Source organism: Phyllobates terribilis, unplaced genomic scaffold (genome assembly GCF_046119375.1).
Source record: "Phyllobates terribilis strain yellow unplaced genomic scaffold, ASM4611937v1 Scaffold_3__8_contigs__length_932513732, whole genome shotgun sequence".
Classification (NCBI taxonomy): Eukaryota; Metazoa; Chordata; class Amphibia; order Anura; family Dendrobatidae; genus Phyllobates; species Phyllobates terribilis.
The window spans coordinates 669,368,577-669,396,460 of record NW_027362763.1 but is presented as its reverse complement, the minus strand read 5'-3'; the positions used below and the strand labels follow the sequence as shown (position 1 = coordinate 669,396,460).

General features: G+C 42.4%; 1 pseudogene; it reads right to left on the bottom strand.

Annotated features, from left to right (window-relative positions):
- Positions 1-27,884, bottom strand: part of LOC141258602 (uncharacterized) — a 162,812-nt pseudogene that overhangs the window by 25,031 nt on the left and 109,897 nt on the right.

Genomic DNA, 27,884 nt, shown 5'->3' with positions numbered 1-27,884 from the left:
ACCTGCAGTCCTATGTAACACCACAGATAACACAGTGATAACTCTCTGAGTACAGATAATGTAGTAGATGTCGCCTGCAGTCCTATGTAACACCACAGATAACACAGAGATAACTCTCTGAGTACAGATAATGTAGTAGATGTCACCTGCAGTCCTATGTAACACCACAGATAACACAGTGATAACTCTCTGAGTACAGATAATGTAGTAGATGTCACCTGCAGTCCTATGTAACACCACAAATAACACAGTGATAACTCTGAGTACAGATAATGTAGTAGATGTCACCTGCAGTCCTATGTAACACCACAGATAACACAGTGATAACTCTCTGAGTACAGATAATGTAGTAGATGTCAACTGCAGTCCTATGTAACACCACAGATAACACAGTGATAACTCTCTAAGTACAGATAATGTAGTAGATGTCAACTGCAGTCCTATGTAACACCACAGATAACACAGTGATAACTCTCTGAGTACAGATAATGTAGTAGATGTCACCTGCAGTCCTATGTAACACCACAGATAACACAGTGATAACTCTCTGAGTACAGATAATGTAGTAGATGTCGCCTGCAGTCCTATGTAACACCACAGATAACACAGAGATAACTCTCTGAGTACAGATAATGTAGTAGATGTCACCTGCAGTCCTATGTAACACCACAGATAACACAGTGATAACTCTCTGAGTACAGATAATGTAGTAGATGTCACCTGCAGTCCTATGTAACACCACAAATAACACAGTGATAACTCTGAGTACAGATAATGTAGTAGATGTCACCTGCAGTCCTATGTAACACCACAGATAACACAGTGATAACTCTCTGAGTACAGATAATGTAGTAGATGTCAACTGCAGTCCTATGTAACACCACAGATAACACAGTGATAACTCTCTAAGTACAGATAATGTAGTAGATGTCAACTGCAGTCCTATGTAACACCACAGATAACACAGTGATAACTCTCTGAGTACAGATAATGTAGTAGATGTCACCTGCAGTCCTATGTAACACCACAGATAACACAGTGATAACTCTCTGAGTACAGATAATGTAGTAGATGTCAACTGCAGTCCTATGTAACACCACAGATAACACAGTGATAACTCTCTGAGAACAGATAATGTACTAGATGTCACCTGCAGTCCTATGTAAGACCACAGATAACACAGTGATAACTTTGTGAGTACAGATAATGTAGTAGATGTCAACTGCAGTCCTATGTAACACCACAGATAACACAGTGATAACTCTGAGTACAGATAATGTAGTAGATGTCACCTGCAGTCCTATGTAACACCACAGACAACACAGTGATAACTCTCTGAGTACAGATAATGTAGTAGATGTCATCCGCAGTCCTATGTAACACCACAGATAACACAGTGATAACTCTCTGAGTACAGATAATGTAGTAGATGTCACCCGCAGTCCTATGTAACACCACAGATAACAAAGTGATAACTCTCTGAGTACAGATAATGTAGTAGATGTCACCCGCAGTCCTATGTAACACCACAGATAACACAGTGATAACTCTCTACTCTCTAAGTACAGATAATGTAGTAGATGTCACGTGCAGTCCTATGTAACACCACAGATAACACAGTGATAACTCTCTGAGAACAGATAATGTACTAGATGTCACCTGCAGTCCTATGTAACACCACAGATAACACAGTGATAACTTTGTGAGTACAGATAATGTAGTAGATGTCACCTGCAGTCCTATGTAACACCACAGATAACACAGTGATAACTCTCTGACTACAGATAATGTAGTAGATGTCACCTGCAGTCCTATGTAACACCACAGATAACACAGTGATAACTCTCTGAGTACAGATAATGTAGTAGATGTCACCTGCAGTCCTATGTAACACCACAAATAACACAGTGATAACTCTCTGAGTACAGATAATGTAGTAGATGTCACCTGCAGTCCTATGTAACACCACGGATAACACAGTGATAACTCTGAGTACAGATAATGTAGTAGATGTCGCCTGCAGTCCTATGTAACACCACAGATAACACAGAGATAACTCTCTGAGTACAGATAATGTAGTAGATGTCACCTGCAGTCCTATGTAACACCACAGATAACACAGTGATAACTCTCTGAGTACAGATAATGTAGTAGATGTCACCTGCAGTCCTATGTAACACCACAAATAACACAGTGATAACTCTGAGTACAGATAATGTAGTAGATGTCACCTGCAGTCCTATGTAACACCACAGATAACACAGTGATAGCTCTCGGAGTACAGATAATGTAGTAGATGTCAACTGCAGTCCTATGTAACACCACAGATAACACAGTGATAACTCTCTGAGTACAGATAATGTAGTAGATGTCACCTGCAGTCCTATGTAACACCACATATAACACAGTGATAACTCTCTGAGTACAGATAATGTAGTAGATGTCACCTGCAGTCCTATGTAACACCACAGACAACACAGTGATAACTCTCTGAGTACAGATAATGTAGTAGATGTCACCCGCAGTCCTATGTAACACCACAGACAACACAGTGATAACTCTCTGAGTACAGATAATGTAGTAGATGTCACCCGCAGTCCTATGTAACACCACAGATAACACAGTGATAACTCTCTGAGTACAGATAATGTAGATGTCACCCGCAGTCCTATGTAACACCACAGATAACACAGTGATAACTCTCTGAGTACAGATAATGTAGTAGATGTCACCTGCAGTCCTATGTAACACCACAGATAACACAGTGATAACTCTCTGAGTACAGATAATGTAGTGGATGTCACCCGCAGTCCTATGTAACACCACAGATAACACAGTGATAACTCTCTGAGTACAGATAATGTAGTAGATGTCACCTGCAGTCCTATGTAACACCACAGATAACACAGTGATAAGTCTCTGAGTACAGATAATGTAGTAGATGTCACCTGCAGTCCTATGTAACACCACAGACAACACAGTGATAACTCTCTGAGTACAGATAATGTAGTAGATGTCACCCGCAGTCCTATGTAACACCACAGATAACACAGTGATAACTCTCTGAGTACAGATAATGTAGTAGATGTCACCCGCAGTCCTATGTAACACCACAGATAACACAGTGATAACTCTCTGAGTACAGATAATATAGTAGATGTCACGTGCAGTCCTATGTAACACCACAGATAACACAGTTATAACTCTCTGAGTACAGATAATGTAGTAGATGTCACCTGCAGTCCTATGTAACACCACAGATAACACAGTGATAACTCTCTGAGTACAGATAATGTACTAGATGTCACCTGCAGTCCTATGTAAGACCACAGATAACACAGTGATAACTTTGTGAGTACAGATAATGTAGTAGATGTCAGCTGCAGTCCTATGTAACACCACAGATAACACAGTGATAACTTTGTGAGTACAGATAATGTAGTAGATGTCACCTGCAGTCCTATGTAACACCACAGATAACACAGTGATAACTCTGAGTACAGATAATGTAGTAGATGTCACCTGCAGTCCTATGTAACATCACAGATAACACAGTGATAACTCTCTGAGCACAGATAATGTAGTAGATGTCACCTGCAGTCCTATGTAACACCACAGATAACACAGTGATAAGTCTCTGAGTACAGATAATGTAGTAGATGTCACCTGCAGTCCTATGTAACACCACAGATAACACAGTGATAACTCTCTGAGAACAGATAATGTACTAGATGTCACCTGCAGTCCTATGTAAGACCACAGATAACACAGTGATAACTTTGTGAGTACAGATAATGTAGTAGATGTCACCTGCAGTCCTATGTAACACCACAGATAACACAGTGATAACTCTCTGACTACAGATAATGTAGTAGATGTCACCTGCAGTCCTATGTAACACCACAGATAACACAGTGATAACTCTCTGAGTACAGATAATGTAGTAGATGTCACCTGCAGTCCTATGTAACACCACAAATAACACAGTGATAACTCTCTGAGTACAGATAATGTAGTAGATGTCACCTGCAGTCCTATGTAACACCACAGATAACACAGTGATAACTCTCTGAGTACAGATAATGTAGTAGATGTCACCTGCAGTCCTATGTAACAACACAGATAACACAGTGATAACTCTGAGTACAGATAATGTAGATGTCACCTGCAGTCCTATGTAACACCACAGATAACACAGTGATAACTCTCTGAGTACAGATAATGTAGTAGATGTCACCCGCAGTCCTATGTAACACCACAGATAACACAGTGATAACTCTGAGTACAGATAATGTAGTAGATGTCACCTGCAGTCCTATGTAACACCACAGATAACACAGTGATAACTCTCTGAGTACAGATAATGTAGTAGATGTCATCCGCAGTCCTATGTAACACCACAGATAACACAGTGATAACTCTCTGAGTACAGATAATGTAGTAGATGTCACCCGCAGTCCTATGTAACACCACAGATAACAGTGATAACTCTCTGAGTACAGATAATGTAGTAGATGTCACCCGCAGTCCTATGTAACACCACAGATAACACAGTGATAACTCTCTACTCTCTAAGTACAGATAATGTAGTAGATGTCACGTGCAGTCCTATGTAACACCACAGATAACACAGTGATAACTCTCTGAGAACAGATAATGTACTAGATGTCACCTGCAGTCCTATGTAACACCACAGATAACACAGTGATAACTTTGTGAGTACAGATAATGTAGTAGATGTCACCTGCAGTCCTATGTAACACCACAGATAACACAGTGATAACTCTCTGACTACAGATAATGTAGTAGATGTCACCTGCAGTCCTATGTAACACCACAGATAACACAGTGATAAGTCTCTGAGTACAGATAATGTAGTAGATGTCACCTGCAGTCCTATGTAACACCACAGACAACACAGTGATAACTCTCTGAGTACAGATAATGTAGTAGATGTCACCCGCAGTCCTATGTAACACCACAGATAACACAGTGATAACTCTCTGAGTACAGATAATGTAGTAGATGTCACCCGCAGTCCTATGTAACACCACAGATAACACAGTGATAACTCTCTGAGTACAGATAATATAGTAGATGTCACGTGCAGTCCTATGTAACACCACAGATAACACAGTTATAACTCTCTGAGTACAGATAATGTAGTAGATGTCACCTGCAGTCCTATGTAACACCACAGATAACACAGTGATAACTCTCTGAGTACAGATAATGTAGTAGATGTCACCTGCAGTCCTATGTAACACCACAGATAACACAGTGATAACTCTCTGAGAACAGATAATGTACTAGATGTCACCTGCAGTCCTATGTAAGACCACAGATAACACAGTGATAACTTTGTGAGTACAGATAATGTAGTAGATGTCAGCTGCAGTCCTATGTAACACCACAGATAACACAGTGATAACTTTGTGAGTACAGATAATGTAGTAGATGTCACCTGCAGTCCTATGTAACACCACAGATAACACAGTGATAACTCTGAGTACAGATAATGTAGTAGATGTCACCTGCAGTCCTATGTAACATCACAGATAACACAGTGATAACTCTCTGAGCACAGATAATGTAGTAGATGTCACCTGCAGTCCTATGTAAGACCACAGATAACACAGTGATAACTTTGTGAGTACAGATAATGTAGTAGATGTCACCTGCAGTCCTATGTAACACCACAGATAACACAGTGATAACTCTCTGACTACAGATAATGTAGTAGATGTCACCTGCAGTCCTATGTAACACCACAGATAACACAGTGATAACTCTCTGAGTACAGATAATGTAGTAGATGTCACCTGCAGTCCTATGTAACACCACAAATAACACAGTGATAACTCTCTGAGTACAGATAATGTAGTAGATGTCACCTGCAGTCCTATGTAACACCACAGATAACACAGTGATAGCTCTCTGAGTACAGATAATGTAGTAGATGTCACCTGCAGTCCTATGTAACAACACAGATAACACAGTGATAACTCTGAGTACAGATAATGTAGATGTCACCTGCAGTCCTATGTAACACCACAGATAACACAGTGATAACTCTCTGAGTACAGATAATGTAGTAGATGTCACCCGCAGTCCTATGTAACACCACAGATAACACAGTGATAACTCTGAGTACAGATAATGTAGTAGATGTCACCTGCAGTCCTATGTAACACCACAAATAACACAGTGATAGCTCTCTGAGTACAGATAATGTAGTAGATGTCACCTGCAGTCCTATGTAACACCACAGATAACACAGTGATAACTCTGAGTACAGATAATGTAGATGTCACCTGCAGTCCTATGTAACACCACAGATAACACAGTGATAACTCTCTGAGTACAGATAATGTAGTAGATGTCACCCGCAGTCCTATGTAACACCACAGATAACACAGTGATAACTCTGAGTACAGATAATGTAGTAGATGTCACCTGCAGTCCTATGTAACACCACAGATAACACAGTGATAACTCTGAGTACAGATAATGTAGTAGATGTCACCTGCAGTCCTATGTAACACCACAGACAACACAGTGATAACTCTCTGAGTACAGATAATGTAGTAGATGTCATCCGCAGTCCTATGTAACACCACAGATAACACAGTGATAACTCTCTGAGTACAGATAATGTAGTAGATGTCACCCGCAGTCCTATGTAACACCACAGATAACAGTGATAACTCTCTGAGTACAGATAATGTAGTAGATGTCACCTGCAGTCCTATGTAACACCACAGATAACACAGTGATAACTCTCTACTCTCTAAGTACAGATAATGTAGTAGATGTCACGTGCAGTCCTATGTAACACCACAGATAACACAGTGATAACTCTCTGAGTACAGATAATGTAGTAGATGTCACCTGCAGTCCTATGTAACACCACAAATAACACAGTGATAACTCTCTGAGTACAGATAATGTAGTAGATGTCACCTGCAGTCCTATGTAACACCACAGATAACACAGTGATAACTCTCTGAGTACAGATAATGTAGTAGATGTCGCCTGCAGTCCTATGTAACACCACAGATAACACAGAGATAACTCTCTGTGTACAGATAATGTAGTAGATGTCACCTGCAGTCCTATGTAACACCACAGATAACACAGTGATAACTCTCTGAGTACAGATAATGTAGTAGATGTCACCTGCAGTCCTATGTAACACCACAAATAACACAGTGATAACTCTGAGTACAGATAATGTAGTAGATGTCACCTGCAGTCCTATGTAACACCACAGATAACACAGTGATAACTCTCTGAGTACAGATAATGTAGTAGATGTCAACTGCAGTCCTATGTAACACCACAGATAACACAGTGATAACTCTCTGAGTACAGATAATGTAGTAGATGTCACCTGCAGTCCTATGTAACATCACATATAACACAGTGATAACTCTCTGAGTACAGATAATGTAGTAGATGTCACCCGCAGTCCTATGTAACACCACAGATAACACAGTGATAACTCTCTGAGTACAGATAATATAGTAGATGTCACGTGCAGTCCTATGTAACACCACAGATAACACAGTTATAACTCTCTGAGTACAGATAATGTAGTAGATGTCACCTGCAGTCCTATGTAACACCACAGATAACACAGTGATAACTCTCTGAGTACAGATAATGTAGTAGATGTCACCCGCAGTCCTATGTAACACCACAGATAACACAGTGATAACTCTGAGTACAGATAATGTAGTAGATGTCACCTGCAGTCCTATGTAACACCACAGATAACACAGTGATAGCTCTCTGAGTACAGATAATGTAGTAGATGTCAACTGCAGTCCTATGTAACACCACAGATAACACAGTGATAACTCTCTGAGTACAGATAATGTAGTAGATGTCACCTGCAGTCCTATGTAACACCACAGATAACACAGTGATAACTCTCTGAGTACAGATAATGTAGTAGATGTCACCTGCAGTCCTATGTAACACCACAGATAACACAGTGATAACTCTCTGAGTACATATAATGTAGTAGATGTCGCCTGCAGTCCTATGTAACACCACAGATAACACAGTGATAACTCTCTGAGTACAGATAATGTAGTAGATGTCACCTGCAGTCCTATGTAACACCACAAATAACACAGTGATAACTCTGAGTACAGATAATGTAGTAGATGTCACCTGCAGTCCTATGTAACACCACAGATAACACAGTGATAGCTCTCTGAGTACAGATAATGTAGTAGATGTCACCTGCAGTCCTATGTAACAACACAGATAACACAGTGATAACTCTGAGTACAGATAATGTAGATGTCACCTGCAGTCCTATGTAACACCACAGATAACACAGTGATAACTCTCTGAGTACAGATAATGTAGTAGATGTCACCCGCAGTCCTATGTAACACCACAGATAACACAGTGATAACTCTGAGTACAGATAATGTAGATGTCACCTGCAGTCCTATGTAACACCACAGATAACACAGTGATAACTCTGAGTACAGATAATGTAGTAGATGTCACCTGCAGTCCTATGTAACACCACAGACAACACAGTGATAACTCTCTGAGTACAGATAATGTAGTAGATGTCACCCGCAGTCCTATGTAACACCACAGATAACACAGTGATAACTCTCTACTCTCTAAGTACAGATAATGTAGTAGATGTCACGTGCAGTCCTATGTAACACCACAGATAACACAGTGATAACTCTCTGAGAACAGATAATGTACTAGATGTCACCTGCAGTCCTATGTAACACCACAGATAACACAGTGATAACTCTCTGACTACAGATAATGTAGTAGATGTCACCTGCAGTCCTATGTAACACCACAGATAACACAGTGATAACTCTCTGAGTACAGATAATGTAGTAGATGTCACCTGCAGTCCTATGTAACACCACAAATAACACAGTGATAACTCTCTGAGTACAGATAATGTAGTAGATGTCGCCTGCAGTCCTATGTAACACCACAGATAACACAGAGATAACTCTCTGAGTATAGATAATGTAGTAGATGTCACCTGCAGTCCTATGTAACACCACAGATAACACAGTGATAACTCTCTGAGTACAGATAATGTAGTAGATGTCACCTGCAGTCCTATGTAACACCACAAATAACACAGTGATAACTCTGAGTACAGATAATGTAGTAGATGTCACCTGCAGTCCTATGTAACACCACAGATAACACAGTGATAACTCTCTGAGTACAGATAATGTAGTAGATGTCAACTGCAGTCCTATGTAACACCACAGATAACACAGTGATAACTCTCTGAGTACAGATAATGTAGTAGATGTCACCTGCAGTCCTATGTAACACCACAGATAACACAGTGATAACTCTCTGAGTACAGATAATATAGTAGATGTCACGTGCAGTCCTATGTAACACCACAGATAACACAGTTATAACTCTCTGAGAACAGATAATGTACTAGATGTCACCTGCAGTCCTATGTAACACCACAGATAACACAGTGATAACTCTCTGAGTACAGATAATGTAGTAGATGTCACCTGCAGTCCTATGTAACACCACAGATAACACAGTGATAACTCTCTGAGTACAGATAATGTAGTAGATGTCACCCGCAGTCCTATGTAACACCACAGATAACACAGTGATAACTCTGAGTACAGATAATGTAGTAGATGTCACCTGCAGTCCTATGTAACACCACAGATAACACAGTGATAGCTCTCTGAGTACAGATAATGTAGTAGATGTCAACTGCAGTCCTATGTAACACCACAGATAACACAGTGATAACTCTCTGAGTACAGATAATGTAGTAGATGTCACCTGCAGTCCTATGTAACACCACATATAACACAGTTATAACTCTCTGAGTACAGATAATGTAGTAGATGTCACCTGCAGTCCTATGTAACACCACAGATAACACAGTGATAACTCTCTGAGTACAGATAATGTAGTAGATGTCACCTGCAGTCCTATGTAACACCACAGATAACACAGTGATAACTCTCTGAGTACAGATAATGTAGTAGATGTCACCTGCAGTCCTATGTAACACCACAGATAACACAGTGATAACTCTGAGTACAGATAATGTAGTAGATGTCACCTGCAGTCCTATGTAACACCACAGACAACACAGTGATAACTCTCTGAGTACAGATAATGTAGTAGATGTCACCCGCAGTCCTATGTAACACCACAGATAACACAGTGATAACTCTCTGAGTACAGATAATGTAGTAGATGTCACCCGCAGTCCTATGTAACACCACAGATAACACAGTGATAACTCTCTGAGTACAGATAATGTAGTAGATGTCACCTGCAGTCCTATGTAACACCACAGATAACACAGTGATAACTCTCTGAGTACAGATAATGTAGTAGATGTCACCCGCAGTCCTATGTAACACCACAGATAACACAGTGATAACTCTCTGAGTACAGATAATGTAGTAGATGTCACCTGCAGTCCTATGTAACACCACAGATAACACAGTGATAAGTCTCTGAGTACAGATAATGTAGTAGATGTCACCCGCAGTCCTATGTAACACCACAGATAACACAGTGATAGCTCTCTGAGTACAGATAATGTAGTAGATGTCAACTGCAGTCCTATGTAACACCACAGATAACACAGTGATAACTCTCTGAGTACAGATAATGTAGTAGATGTCACCTGCAGTCCTATGTAACACCACATATAACACAGTTATAACTCTCTGAGTACAGATAATGTAGTAGATGTCACCTGCAGTCCTATGTAACACCACAGATAACACAGTGATAACTCTCTGAGTACAGATAATGTAGTAGATGTCACCTGCAGTCCTATGTAACACCACAGATAACACAGTGATAACTCTCTGAGTACAGATAATGTAGTAGATGTCACCTGCAGTCCTATGTAACACCACAGATAACACAGTGATAACTCTGAGTACAGATAATGTAGTAGATGTCACCTGCAGTCCTATGTAACACCACAGACAACACAGTGATAACTCTCTGAGTACAGATAATGTAGTAGATGTCACCCGCAGTCCTATGTAACACCACAGATAACACAGTGATAACTCTCTGAGTACAGATAATGTAGTAGATGTCACCCGCAGTCCTATGTAACACCACAGATAACACAGTGATAACTCTCTGAGTACAGATAATGTAGTAGATGTCACCTGCAGTCCTATGTAACACCACAGATAACACAGTGATAACTCTCTGAGTACAGATAATGTAGTAGATGTCACCCGCAGTCCTATGTAACACCACAGATAACACAGTGATAACTCTCTGAGTACAGATAATGTAGTAGATGTCACCTGCAGTCCTATGTAACACCACAGATAACACAGTGATAAGTCTCTGAGTACAGATAATGTAGTAGATGTCACCCGCAGTCCTATGTAACACCACAGACAACACAGTGATAACTCTCTGAGTACAGATAATGTAGTAGATGTCACCCGCAGTCCTATGTAACACCACAGATAACACAGTGATAACTCTCTGAGTACAGATAATGTAGTAGATGTCACCCGCAGTCCTATGTAACACCACAGATAACACAGTGATAACTCTCTGAGTACAGATAATATAGTAGATGTCACGTGCAGTCCTATGTAACACCACAGATAACACAGTTATAACTCTCTGAGTACAGATAATGTAGTAGATGTCACCTGCAGTCCTATGTAACACCACAGATAACACAGTGATAACTCTCTGAGTACAGATAATGTAGTAGATGTCACCCGCAGTCCTATGTAACACCACAGATAACACAGTGATAACTCTCTGAGTACAGATAATGTAGTAGATGTCACCTGCAGTCCTATGTAACACCACAGATAACACAGTTATAACTCTCTGAGTACAGATAATGTAGTAGATGTCACCTGCAGTCCTATGTAACACCACAGATAACACAGTGATAACTCTCTGAGTACAGATAATGTAGTAGATGTCACCCGCAGTCCTATGTAACACCACAGATAACACAGTGATATCTCTCTGAGAACAGATAATGTACTAGATGTCACCTGCAGTCCTATGTAACACCACAGATAACACAGTGATAACTTTGTGAGTACAGATAATGTAGTAGATGTCACCTGCAGTCCTATGTAACACCACAGATGACACAGTGATAACTCTCTGAGTACAGATAATGTAGTAGATGTCACCTGCAGTCCTATGTAACACCACAGATAACACAGTGATAACTCTCTGAGTACAGATAATGTAGTAGATGTCACCTGCAGTCCTATGTAACACCACAGATAACACAGTGATAACTCTGAGTACAGATAATGTAGTAGATGTCACCTGCAGTCCTATGTAACATCACAGATAACACAGTGATAACTCTCTGAGCACAGATAATGTAGTAGATGTCACCTGCAGTCCTATGTAACACCACAGATAACACAGTGATAACTTTGTGAGTACAGATAATGTAGTAGATGTCACCTGCAGTCCTATGTAACACCACAGATAACACAGTGATAACTTTGTGAGTACAGATAATGTAGTAGATGTCACCTGCAGTCCTATGTAACACCACAGATAACACAGTGATAACTCTCTGAGTACAGATAATGTAGTAGATGTCACCTGCAGTCCTATGTAACACCACAGATAACACAGTGATATCTCTCGGAGTACAGATAATGTAGTAGATGTCACCTGCAGTCCTATGTAACACCACAGATAACACAGTGATAACTTTGTGAGTACAGATAATGTAGTAGATGTCACCTGCAGTCCTATGTAACACCACAGATAACACAGTGATAACTCTCTGAGTACAGATAATGTAGTAGATGTCAGCTGCAGTCCTAAGTAACACCACAGATAACACAGTGATAACTCTCGGAGTACAGATAATGTAGTAGATGTCACCTGCAGTCCTATGTAACACCACAGATAACACAGTGATAACTTTGTGAGTACAGATAATGTAGTAGATGTCACCTGCAGTCCTATGTAACACCACAGATAACACAGTGATAACTCTCTGAGTACAGATAATGTAGTAGATGTCACCTGCAGTCCTATGTAACACCACAGATAACACAGTGATAACTTTGTGAGTACAGATAATGTAGTAGATGTCAGCTGCAGTCCTAAGTAACACCACAGATAACACAGTGATAACTCTCTGAGTACAGATAATGTAGTAGATGTCACCTGCAGTCCTATGTAACACCACAGATAACACAGTGATAAGTCTCTGAGTACAGATAATGTAGTAGATGTCACCTGCAGTCCTATGTAACACCACAGATAACACAGTGATAACTCTCTGAGTACAGATAATGTAGTAGATGTCACGTGCAGTCCTATGTAACACCACAGATAACACAGTTATAACTCTCTGAGTACAGATAATGTAGTAGATGTCACCTGCAGTCCTATGTAACACCACAGATAACACAGTGATAACTCTCTGAGTACAGATAATGTAGTAGATGTCAGCTGCAGTCCTATGTAACACCACAGATAACACAGTGATAAATTTGTGAGTACAGATAATGTAGTAGATGTCACCTGCAGTCCTATGTAACACCACAGATGACACAGTGATAACTCTCTGAGTACAGATAATGTAGTAGATGTCACCTGCAGTCCTATGTAACACCACAGATAACACAGTGATAACTTTGTGAGTACAGATAAAGTAGTAGATGTCACCTGCAGTCCTATGTAACACCACAGATAACACAGTGATAACTCTCTGAGTACAGATAATGTAGTAGATGTCACCTGCAGTCCTATGTAACAGCACAGATAACACAGTGATATCTCTCTGAGAACAGATAATGTACTAGATGTCACCTGCAGTCCTATGTAAGACCACAGATAACACAGTGATAACTTTGTGAGTACAGATAATGTAGTAGATGTCACCTGCAGTCCTATGTAACACCACAGATAACACAGTGATAACTCTGAGTACAGATAAAGTAGTAGATGTCACCTGCAGTCCTATGTAACACCACAGATAACACAGTGATAACTCTCTGAGTACAGATAATGTAGTAGATGTCACCTGCAGTCCTATGTAACAGCACAGATAACACAGTGATATCTCTCTGAGAACAGATAATGTACTAGATGTCACCTGCAGTCCTATGTAAGACCACAGATAACACAGTGATAACTTTGTGAGTACAGATAATGTAGTAGATGTCACCTGCAGTCCTATGTAACACCACAGATAACACAGTGATAACTCTGAGTACAGATAATGTAGTAGATGTCACCTGCAGTCCTATGTAACACCACAGATAACACAGTGATAACTCTCTGAGCACAGATAATGTAGTAGATGTCACCTGCAGTCCTATGTAACACCACAGATAACACAGTGATAAGTCTCTGAGTACAGATAATGTAGTAGATGTCACCTGCAGTCCTATGTAACACCACAGACAACACAGTGATAACTTTGTGAGTACAGATAATGTAGTAGATGTCACCTGCAGTCCTATGTAACACCACAGATAACACAGTGATAACTTTGTGAGTACAGATAATGTAGTAGATGTCACCTGCAGTCCTATGTAACACCACAGATGACACAGTGATAACTCTCTGAGAACAGATAATGTAGTAGATGTCACCTGCAGTCCTATGTAACACCACAGATAACACAGTGATAACTCTCTGAGTACAGATAATGTAGTAGATGTCACCTGCCGTCCTATGTAACACCACAGATAACACAGTGATAACTCTCTGAGTACAGATAATGTAGTAGATGTCACCTGCAGTCCTATGTAACACCACAGATAACACAGTGATAACTCTCTGAGTACAGATAATGTAGTAGATGTCACCTGCAGTCCTATGTAACACCACAGATAACACAGTGATATCTCTCGGAGTACAGATAATGTAGTAGATGTCACCTGCAGTCCTATGTAACACCACAGATAACACAGTGATAACTCTCTGAGTACAGATAATGTAGTAGATGTCAGCTGCAGTCCTAAGTAACACCACAGATAACACAGTGATAACTCTCGGAGTACAGATAATGTAGTAGATGTCACCTGCAGTCCTATGTAACACCACAGATAACACAGTGATAACTTTGTGAGTACAGATAATGTAGTAGATGTCACCTGCAGTCCTATGTAACACCACAGATAACACAGTGATATCTCTCGGAGTACAGATAATGTAGTAGATGTCACCTGCAGTCCTATGTAACACCACAGATAACACAGTGATAACTTTGTGAGTACAGATAATGTAGTAGATGTCACCTGCAGTCCTATGTAACACCACAGATAACACAGTGATAACTCTCTGAGTACAGATAATGTAGTAGATGTCAGCTGCAGTCCTAAGTAACACCACAGATAACACAGTGATAACTCTCGGAGTACAGATAATGTAGTAGATGTCACCTGCAGTCCTATGTAACACCACAGATAACACAGTGATAACTTTGTGAGTACAGATAATGTAGTAGATGTCACCTGCAGTCCTATGTAACACCACAGATAACACAGTGATAAGTCTCTGAGTACAGATAATGTAGTAGATGTCACCTGCAGTCCTATGTAACACCACAGACAACACAGTGATAACTTTGTGAGTACAGATAATGTAGTAGATGTCACCTGCAGTCCTATGTAACACCACAGATAACACAGTGATAACTTTGTGAGTACAGATAATGTAGTAGATGTCACCTGCAGTCCTATGTAACACCACAGATGACACAGTGATAACTCTCTGAGAACAGATAATGTAGTAGATGTCACCTGCAGTCCTATGTAACACCACAGATAACACAGTGATAACTCTCTGAGTACAGATAATGTAGTAGATGTCACCTGCCGTCCTATGTAACACCACAGATAACACAGTGATAACTCTCTGAGTACAGATAATGTAGTAGATGTCACCTGCAGTCCTATGTAACACCACAGATAACACAGTGATAACTCTCTGAGTACAGATAATGTAGTAGATGTCACCTGCAGTCCTATGTAACACCACAGATAACACAGTGATATCTCTCGGAGTACAGATAATGTAGTAGATGTCACCTGCAGTCCTATGTAACACCACAGATAACACAGTGATAACTCTCTGAGTACAGATAATGTAGTAGATGTCAGCTGCAGTCCTATGTAACACCACAGATAACACAGTGATAACTTTGTGAGTACAGATAAAGTAGTAGATGTCACCTGCAGTCCTATGTAACACCACAGATAACACAGTGATAACTCTCTGAGTACAGATAATGTAGTAGATGTCACCTGCAGTCCTATGTAACACCACAGATAACACAGTGATATCTCTCGGAGTACAGATAATGTAGTAGATGTCACCTGCAGTCCTATGTAACACCACAGATAACACAGTGATAACTTTGTGAGTACAGATAATGTAGTAGATGTCACCTGCAGTCCTATGTAACACCACAGATAACACAGTGATAACTCTCTGAGTACAGATAATGTAGTAGATGTCAGCTGCAGTCCTAAGTAACACCACAGATAACACAGTGATAACTCTCGGAGTACAGATAATGTAGTAGATGTCACCTGCAGTCCTATGTAACACCACAGATAACACAGTGATAACTTTGTGAGTACAGATAATGTAGTAGATGTCACCTGCAGTCCTATGTAACACCACAGATAACACAGTGATAACTCTCTGAGTACAGATAATGTAGTAGATGTCACCTGCAGTCCTATGTAACACCACAGATAACACAGTGATAACTTTGTGAGTACAGATAATGTAGTAGATGTCAGCTGCAGTCCTAAGTAACACCACAGATAACACAGTGATAACTCTCTGAGTACAGATAATGTAGTAGATGTCACCTGCAGTCCTATGTAACACCACAGATAACACAGTGATAAGTCTCTGAGTACAGATAATGTAGTAGATGTCACCTGCAGTCCTATGTAACACCACAGACAACACAGTGATAACTTTGTGAGTACAGATAATGTAGTAGATGTCACCTGCAGTCCTATGTAACACCACAGATAACACAGTGATAACTTTGTGAGTACAGATAATGTAGTAGATGTCACCTGCAGTCCTATGTAACACCACAGATGACACAGTGATAACTCTCTGAGAACAGATAATGTAGTAGATGTCACCTGCAGTCCTATGTAACACCACAGATAACACAGTGATAACTCTCTGAGTACAGATAATGTAGTAGATGTCACCTGCCGTCCTATGTAACACCACAGATAACACAGTGATAACTCTCTGAGTACAGATAATGTAGTAGATGTCACCTGCAGTCCTATGTAACACCACAGATAACACAGTGATAACTCTCTGAGTACAGATAATGTAGTAGATGTCACCTGCAGTCCTATGTAACACCACAGATAACACAGTGATATCTCTCGGAGTACAGATAATGTAGTAGATGTCACCTGCAGTCCTATGTAACACCACAGATAACACAGTGATAACTCTCTGAGTACAGATAATGTAGTAGATGTCAGCTGCAGTCCTAAGTAACACCACAGATAACACAGTGATAACTCTCGGAGTACAGATAATGTAGTAGATGTCACCTGCAGTCCTATGTAACACCACAGATAACACAGTGATAACTTTGTGAGTACAGATAATGTAGTAGATGTCACCTGCAGTCCTATGTAACACCACAGATAACACAGTGATAACTCTCTGAGTACAGATAATGTAGTAGATGTCACCTGCAGTCCTATGTAACACCACAGATAACACAGTGATAACTTTGTGAGTACAGATAATGTAGTAGATGTCACCTGCAGTCCTATGTAACACCACAGATAACACAGTGATAACTCTGAGTACAGATAATGTAGTAGATGTCAGCTGCAGTCCTAAGTAACACCACAGATAACACAGTGATAACTCTCTGAGTACAGATAATGTAGTAGATGTCACCTGCAGTCCTATGTAACACCACAGATAACACAGTGATAAGTCTCTGAGTACAGATAATGTAGTAGATGTCACCTGCAGTCCTATGTAACACCACAGATAACACAGTGATAACTCTCTGAGTACAGATAATGTAGTAGATGTCACGTGCAGTCCTATGTAACACCACAGATAACACAGTTATAACTCTCTGAGTACAGATAATGTAGTAGATGTCACCTGCAGTCCTATGTAACACCACAGATAACACAGTGATAACTCTCTGAGTACAGATAATGTAGTAGATGTCAGCTGCAGTCCTATGTAACACCACAGATAACACAGTGATAAATTTGTGAGTACAGATAATGTAGTAGATGTCACCTGCAGTCCTATGTAACACCACAGATGACACAGTGATAACTCTCTGAGTACAGATAATGTAGTAGATGTCACCTGCAGTCCTATGTAACAGCACAGATAACACAGTGATATCTCTCTGAGAACAGATAATGTACTAGATGTCACCTGCAGTCCTATGTAAGACCACAGATAACACAGTGATAACTTTGTGAGTACAGATAATGTAGTAGATGTCACCTGCAGTCCTATGTAACACCACAGATAACACAGTGATAACTCTGAGTACAGATAAAGTAGTAGATGTCACCTGCAGTCCTATGTAACACCACAGATAACACAGTGATAACTCTGAGTACAGATAATGTAGTAGATGTCACCTGCAGTCCTATGTAACAGCACAGATAACACAGTGATATCTCTCTGAGAACAGATAATGTACTAGATGTCACCTGCAGTCCTATGTAAGACCACAGATAACACAGTGATAACTTTGTGAGTACAGATAATGTAGTAGATGTCACCTGCAGTCCTATGTAACACCACAGATAACACAGTGATAACTCTGAGTACAGATAATGTAGTAGATGTCACCTGCAGTCCTATGTAACACCACAGATAACACAGTGATAACTCTCTGAGCACAGATAATGTAGTAGATGTCACCTGCAGTCCTATGTAACACCACAGATAACACAGTGATAAGTCTCTGAGTACAGATAATGTAGTAGATGTCACCTGCAGTCCTATGTAACACCACAGATAACACAGTGATAACTTTGTGAGTACAGATAATGTAGTAGATGTCACCTGCAGTCCTATGTAACACCACAGATGACACAGTGATAACTCTCTGAGAACAGATAATGTAGTAGATGTCACCTGCAGTCCTATGTAACACCACAGATAACACAGTGATAACTCTCTGAGTACAGATAATGTAGTAGATGTCACCTGCCGTCCTATGTAACACCACAGACAACACAGTGATAACTCTCTGAGTACAGATAATGTAGTAGATGTCACCTGCAGTCCTATGTAACACCACAGATAACACAGTGATAACTCTCTGAGTACAGATAATGTAGTAGATTTCACCTGCAGTCCTATGTAACACCACAGATAACACAGTGATAACTCTCTGAGTACAGATAATGTAGTAGATGTCAGCTGCAGTCCTAAGTAACACCACCGATAACACAGTGATAACTCTCTGAGTACAGATAATGTAGTAGATGTCACCTGCAGTCCTATGTAACACCACAGATAACACAGTGATAACTCTCTGAGTACAGATAATGTAGTAGATGTCACGTGCAGTCCTATGTAACACCACAGATAACACAGTGATAACTCTCTGAGAACAGATAATGTACTAGATGTCACCTGCAGTCCTATGTAAGACCACAGATAACACAGTGATAACTTTGTGAGTACAGATAATGTAGTAGATGTCACCTGCAGTCCTATGTAACACCACAGATAACACAGTGATAACTCTGAGTACAGATAATGTAGTAGATGTCACCTGCAGTTCTATGTAACACCACAGATAACACAGTGATAACTCTCTGAGTACAGATAATGTAGTAGATATCACCTGCAGTCCTATGTAACACCACAGATAACACAGTGATACCTCTCTGAGTACAGATAATGTAGTAGATATCACCTGCAGTCCTATGTAACACCACAGATAACACAGTGATAACTCTCTGAGTGCAGATAATGTAGTAGATGTCACCTGCAGTCCTATGTAACACCACAGATAACACAGTGATATCTCTCGGAGTACAGATAATGTAGTAGATGTCATCTGCAGTCCTATGTAACACCACAGATAACACAGTGATATCTCTCTGTAATGTAGTAGATGTCACCCGCAGTCCTATGTAACACCACAGATAACACAGTGATAACTCTCTGAGTACAGATAATGTAGTAGATGTCACCTGCAGTCCTATGTAACACCACAGACAACACAGTGATAAATATCTGAGTACAGATAATGTAGTAGATGTCACCTGCAGTCCTATGTAACACCACAGATAACACAGTGATAACTCTGAGTACAGATAATGTAGTAGATGTCACCTGCAGTCCTATGTAACATCACAGATAACACAGTGATAACTCTGAGTACAGATAATGTAGTAGATGTCACCTGCAGTCCTATGTAACATCACAGATAACACAGTGATAACTCTCTGAGTACAGATAATGTAGTAGATGTCACCTGCAGTCCTATGTAACACCACAGATAACACAGTGATAACTCTCTGAGTACAGATAATGTAGTAGATGTCACCTGCAGTCCTATGTAACACCACAGATAACACAGTGATAAGTCTCTGAGTACAGATAATGTAGTAGATGTCACCTGCAGTCCTATGTAACACCACAGACAACACAGTGATAACTCTCTGAGTACAGATAATGTAGTAGATGTCACCCGCAGTCCTATGTAACACCACAGATAACACAGTGATAACTCTTGGAGTACAGATAATGTAGTAGATGTCACCCGCAGTCCTATGTAACACCACAGATAACACAGTGATAACTCTCTGAGTACAGATAATGTAGTAGATGTCACCCGCAGTCCTATGTAACACCACAGATAACACAGTGATAACTCTCTGAGTACAGATAATGTAGTAGATGTCACGTGCAGTCCTATGTAACACCACAGATAACACAGTGATAACTCTCTGAGTACAGATAATGTAGTAGATGTCACCTGCAGTCCTATGTAACACCACAGATAACACAGTGATAACTCTCTGAGTACAGATAATGTAGTAGATGTCACCTGCAGTCCTATGTAACACCACAGATAACACAGTGATAACTTTGTGAGTACAGATAAAGTAGTAGATGTCACCTGCAGTCCTATGTAACACCACAGATAACACAGAGATAACTCTCTGAGAACAGATAAACTAGTAGATGTCACCTGCAGTCCTATGTAACACCACAGATAACACAGTGATAACTCTCTGAGTACAGATAATGTAGTAGATGTCACCCGCAGTCCTATGTAACACCACAGATAACACAGTGATAACTCTCTGAGTACAGATAATGTAGTAGATGTCACCTGCAGTCCTATGTAACACCACAGATAACACAGTGATAACTCTCTGAGTACAGATAATGTAGTAGATGTCACCTGCAGTCCTATGTAACACCACAGATAACACAGGGATAACTCCAAATATCACAGATTCGAAACTTTGTGATGCTGCAATGGTGGAAACTTGTGAGGGAAAATTTCTGTGTGGGAATTCATTGCTGTGGGCTATTTCCTTTTGGCCATTTTTCATGGAACCGAGTAAACTGGTCACAGTCCGAGGTCACAAATCCAAAACAGTAGCAGATCAAGATAAAGGGGCTAGACAAACGAGTAGTGAAAAGGTTTAGTCCAAGGTCTTAAATGGAAGGCCCTGACCAGACGGATCAGCCTATACAGATAGGCTGGGACCCAGGATTTCTCCCAGGAACAAGATATTGAAGGAAATTTCGGACCTTTCGAGAATCCACGATCCTCTGTACCTCCTACTCCAAACCTCCACTGACTAAAACCCAGAGAAGATGGGGGTGAGGGAGATAATTCAGAAAGGACAAACTCTATTACTAGGGATGTATGGAAACATTGGGAATACGAAGAGATGGAGGGTGTTTTAATCTAAAAGCCACAGGATTGACCACTTCCAGAATCTCATAAGGGCCAATGAATGTAGGATCCAATTTCGCCGTTGGTACTTTTTAGATGACAACCAAACCTTATCACCAAAAAAAGGAGCCACCAAACGTTTCCTATCAGCCTTCCATTGCAGGCAAAGTTGAGCCACCCCAGTATTCTTTTGAACCTCCTTCCAGTCTCTGTATGGAGACCTCCACCCCAGGACAACCAGAACTCATCCTAGAGAATTCACCGAAGTGGGGATAAAAAACATAATTACAGAAAAAGGCGAGGTTCCAGTGCACTGATTGACCCGACTGATAAAGGCGAACTCAGCGAGAGGTAAAAACGAAGACCAGTCCTCCTGCCGAGCCACGAAAAAGCACCTTAAAATTTTGCTCCGAAGATTGATTTGGCCTCTCAGTCTGACTGTTGGTCTCAGGGTGGTAGGCACAGGAACATGACAAGGCAATCCCGAGTTTACTGCACAAAGCGCTCCAGAATTTAGAGACAAATTCCACTCCCCTATCGGACACAATGTTAAGAGCAATGCAATCTCACAACATGACTAACAAACAACCTGGAGAGTGTCTCAGCATTAGGTAACCCTGGCAAAGGAATAACATGAGCTTGCTTACTGGGTCGGCCAACGACCACTCAAATAGCAGTTTTCCCACCAGACAGAGGCCAATCCGTGATGAAATCATAGACAAATGAGTCCACGGATCTGGAATTGGCAATGGAGCCGGGGGTGACAGACTTTGGTAAATGCGCAGAGTTTACAAATGGGTACAAAATCTCTAATAAAATATACATGGTTGGCCACCAACATAGTCTATCAATGGCTAACTGCGTAGCTCTGACTGCAGGATGGCCACTCAAGACGGACTCCCTAGGACACAGTGAGCGACGGATTCGTGACGAGCGTGCCTATTTTAGGTTCAAATCAGTAGAAAAATCAAACGCAACAAAAATTATGTTAAAAATTGTTCCCCAGTGTTATTGGTCCTTTATTGTGGCGTCAAGAGTTGGAAAATCTGTATTTTGGCTTGAGGACTCCACAGCTCTGGATCCCATTACCCCCAACAATCTTGATGTTGCATTTGCAGGTTCACAGCATATGCAACATCTTTAGGGCTGGATTTACATATCAATTCAGACTTTACTAAGTAACATAGAAATGGACCGGCCATGCAAAGGTATTGCTGAACTTGGCTTCGATAGAGCTACATGCACATATAAATAATTTGGGGGCTGAAATCCTGCTGACAAATTCCCATTAAAATTATAGCTGATCCCATTAATATTATAAACTGGACTGCAGACTCTTCAGATACACAGTCCCCATACTGTGCAGCGTCATCAGCAGGACCAGAACAACAAAGTATAATAAATGCCGTCTGGCTATTTCATATAGTTAATATGTAAACGGAATTAGAATCTACTAATATGTTTGCGCACAAACTCGTGGACTCCTCCGTGTCCTCCTCCTCCCTCCAGATTCCTCCATACTACACCAGACTACTCCATGTTTTCCTCACTAGACTCCTCTGGGTCTTCCTTCTCTGTATCCTTCTCCCTCCAGATTCCTCTGTCCTACACCAGACTCCTCCGTGCCCTACTCCTCCCTCCAGACTCCTCCGTGCCCTACTCCTCCCTCCAGACTCCTCCGTGCCCTACTCCTCCCTCCAGACTCCTCCCTCCAGACTCCTCCGTGCCCTACTCCTCCCTCCAGACTCCTCCGTGCCCTACTCCTCCCTCCAGACTCCTCCGTGCCCTACTCCTCCCTCCAGACTCCTCCGTGCCCTACTCCTCCCTCCAGACTCCTCCGTGCCCTACTCCTCCCTCCAGACTCCTCCGTGCCCTACTCCTCCCTCCAGACTCCTCCGTGCCCTACTCCTCCCTCCAGACTCCTCCGTGCCCTACTCCTCCCTCCAGACTCCTCCGTGCCCTACTCCTCCCTCCAGACTCCTCCGTGCCCTACTCCTCCATCCAGACTACTCCGTGCCCTACTCCTCCGTGTCCTACTCCTCCCTCCAGACTCCTCCGTGCCCTACTCCTCCCTCCAGACTCCTCCGTGCCCTACTCCTCCCTCCAGACTCCTCCGTGCCCTACTCCTCCCTCCAGACTCCTCCGTGCCCTACTCCTCCCTCCAGACTCCTCCGTGCCCTACTCCTCCCTCCAGACTCCTCCGTGCCCTACTCCTCCCTCCAGACTCCACCGTGCCCTACTCCTCCCTCCAGACTCCACCGTGCCCTACTCCTCCCTTCAGACTCCTCCGTACCCTACTCCTCCCTCCAAACTATTCCGTGCCCTACTCCTCCCTCCAAACTACTCCGTGCCCTACCCCTCCCTCCAAACTACTCCGTGCCCTACCCCTCCCTCCAGACTACTCCGTGCCCTACCCCTCCCTCCAGACTACTCAGCGCCCTACTCCTCCCTCCAGACTACTCCGTGCCCTACTCCTCCCTCCAGACTCCTCCGTGCCCTACTCCTCCCTCCAGACTACTCAGTGCCCTACTCCTCCCTCCAGACTACTCAGTGCCCTACCCCTCCCTCCAGACTACTCAGTGCCCTACCCCTCCCTCCAGACTGCTCCGTGCCCTACCCCTCCCTTCAGACTGCTCCGTGCCCTACCCCTCCCTCCAGGCAGCTCCGTGCCCTACTCCTCCCTCCAGACTGCTCAGTGCCCTACTCCTCCCTTCAGACTACTCCATGCCCTATTCCTCTCTCCAGACTACTCCGTGCCCTACCCCTCCCTTCAGACTACTCCGTGCCCTACCCCTCCATTCAGACTACTCCGTGCCCTACTCCTCCATCCAGACTACTCCGTGCCCTACTCCTCCATCCAGACTACTCAGTGCCCTACCCCTCCCTCCAGACTACTCAGTGCCCTACCCCTCCCTCCAGACTACTCAGTGCCCTACCCCTCCCTCCAGACTGCTCCGTGCCCTACCCCTCCCTTCAGACTGCTCCGTGCCCTACCCCTCCCTCCAGGCAGCTCCGTGCCCTACTCCTCCCTCCAGACTGCTCAGTGCCCTACTCCTCCCTTCAGACTACTCCGTGCCCTATTCCTCTCTCCAGACTACTCCGTGCCCTACCCCACCCTTCAGACTACTCCGTGCCCTACCCCTCCATCAAGACTACTCCGTGCCCTACTCCTCCATCCAGACTACTCCGTGCCCTACTCCTCCATCCAGACTACTCCGTGCCCTACTCCTCCGTGTCCTACTCCTCCCTCCAGACTACTCCGTGCCCTACTCCTCCGTGTCCTACTCCTCCATCCAGACTACTCCGTGCCCTACTCCTCCCTTCAGATTACGCCGTGCCCTACTCCTCCTTCCAGACTCCTCAGTGTCCTACTCCTCCATCCAGACTACTCCGTGCCCTACTCCTCCATCCAGACTACTCCGTGCCCTACTCCTCCGTGTCCTACTCCTCCCTCCAGACTACTCCGTGCCCTATTCCTCCGTGTCCTACTCCTCCATCCAGACTACTCCGTGCCCTACTCCTCCCTTCAGATTACGCCGTGCCCTACTCCTCCTTCCAGACTTCTCAGTGTCCTACTCCTCCCTCCAGGCTTCTCTGTATCCTCCGCTTTTATCCCAGAGAACAAAAGCATTGGCCAATGGAAACCCAACATTTTGGATCCTTATGTCCTCCAACATCATTTGTCAGGGGATAATAAGAAGGTCCCAAAACATTAGACTTTTGGCTGATTCTGCAGATATCGGTAGGTTTGAATGATTGAAGTTTTCTGTGTATGGGGGCCTGCAACATTCTCTGATAAAAGTTAATGGGTAATCTTAATTTTCTATACAGAAATGTAGCTGCTGCAAAGCAAATTTCCAAATTGCAGCTCAGACAGGATAACCGTCCGTCATAATCATCTGCACCAAATATACACTTAGAAAATTAAAAGCAGATAAAAAAATAAATATTTTGATTATCTGCTTTTTACATTTCCTTTAAAGTGCACCTGTCAGTAGGATTGTGCTCAGTAAACTACATACACTGTCAGGTGGGCACCATTACACTGATTAAAATGATACCTTGGTTGAGGAGATCCGTCCTGTGGTTCTTGTGTAAACTTTACTTTCAGTATGGAGATAATGATATGCTCGTGCTTCGGGGTGGCCTGTGGGGGCGCTCTATCGGGTGCTCTGCTTATATATTCATCTGTATGCTCCTATGACAGCTCACTGATCCTTCACTGACCTGCCTCCTATTTTAAATAATGCATCTAGTAGTGCGGGCTAGGTAAAATATGAGGCAGGTCAGTGAAGGCACAGTGAGCTGTCATAAGAGCATATACAGATGACTACATAAGCAGAGCACCAGATAGAGCGTCCCCACAGGCCACCCCGAAGCACGAGCATATCATTATCTCCATACTGAAAGTAAAGATTACACAAGAACCACAGGACGGATTTCATCAACCAAGGTATCACGTTAATTAGTGTAATGTCACCCACCTGACAGTGTATGTAGTTTACTGAGCACAATCCTGCTGACAGGTGCACTTTAAGGCTACAGGGAAATATTTTTCAAAGTGTCTTTAACCCGTTCGCTATTTTTTGCTTGGTCTGAATTCCTCGAATTCTTTCTTAACATTCAATTTACAACATGAGAACAGTGAAAGTTCTCCTAAAAAACATGACATAGGGAATTTAGACAACTCTCAGACCTGTTCTCTCCTCTACAACCCAGGAAGGTCTCCTCTTACCCGGAGATGTGATGGACGGGTGATTCTCCACCATGACGTCCTTGTACAGATCCTTGTGTCCTTCTAGATACTCCCACTCCTCCATGGAGAAATAGACGGTGATGTCCTGACACCTTATAGGAACCTGACACACACAATGACCCGTTATTAGCAGACCCCTCCCCCGGCGTTATTGTACAATGTCCCAGCATTCCCGGCAGCGCTCACCTCTCCGCTCAGCAGCTCAGTGATCCTGGTGGTCAGTTCTAGGATCTTCTGCTCATGTATCAGTGAATGAGGTGGAGGCTCGGTGATGGCACTGGGGGTCCTGCTCCGCCCTCCTGACACACGGGGGGTCACACACTCCCCAGACGACGTCTTCACTACGGTGTGATCCTGTGTATGGGGAGACGCCGATCACTACACAGAGGCCGAGAATCCTTCACCTTTCCCGTCATTTCCGGCTTTATTACTAGAGATCAGAGTGATGTGATGTGAAGCTCTCACCTCTCCAGTGATCCAGTAGATTATCTCCAGGGTGAGGTCTAATATCCGAGCCGCCATGTGGTCTCTGTCCTGCTCCATCCTCGGGGGGTCACTGGTGGAAAGGACCATCAGCTATTAAAGGAAAAAAGAAAAATAAAAGAGTCCTAAACAGAACATCATAACATTTGTCCTAACTGGCTTTTCATTGTATGTTTGCTGTGAAACGTAGCAGTCAGTGTCTGACTGATGATGCCAGTAGTTTGGGCAGCATAAATCAGCCGCCGGATTCACCTCAATTGCCTATACAATACGTTATTTTAAAACTAGTGGTCTTCTATGAAATACAGACTGGAGCTGGGCTTAATATAAATACCATGGAAGACATGGAGGAGTTCAGAAGACCCCTGAATGCCAAAGCAACAACAAACTCCGGAGAGAATATGGCCATCTTTGATACCTTGATGCTGTCATATATGATAGCGGCACTTAAAAAGTTAAACTGATTATTTTTATCAGACTGAATCAATGTACAACGGATTCATCTCAACTAAAAGACGAGATCCTGAGATCAGGAACAGGACAGACATTTATAGGACATTTCAGAACTTTCCCAAATTCTTATGAAAACATTTACAGCCCATCCTGCATTGTGCTACTGTACCCAATTTATTATATATTTTAGGAGTCATTTTATACCGACTCCACCAAAATGGACACAGT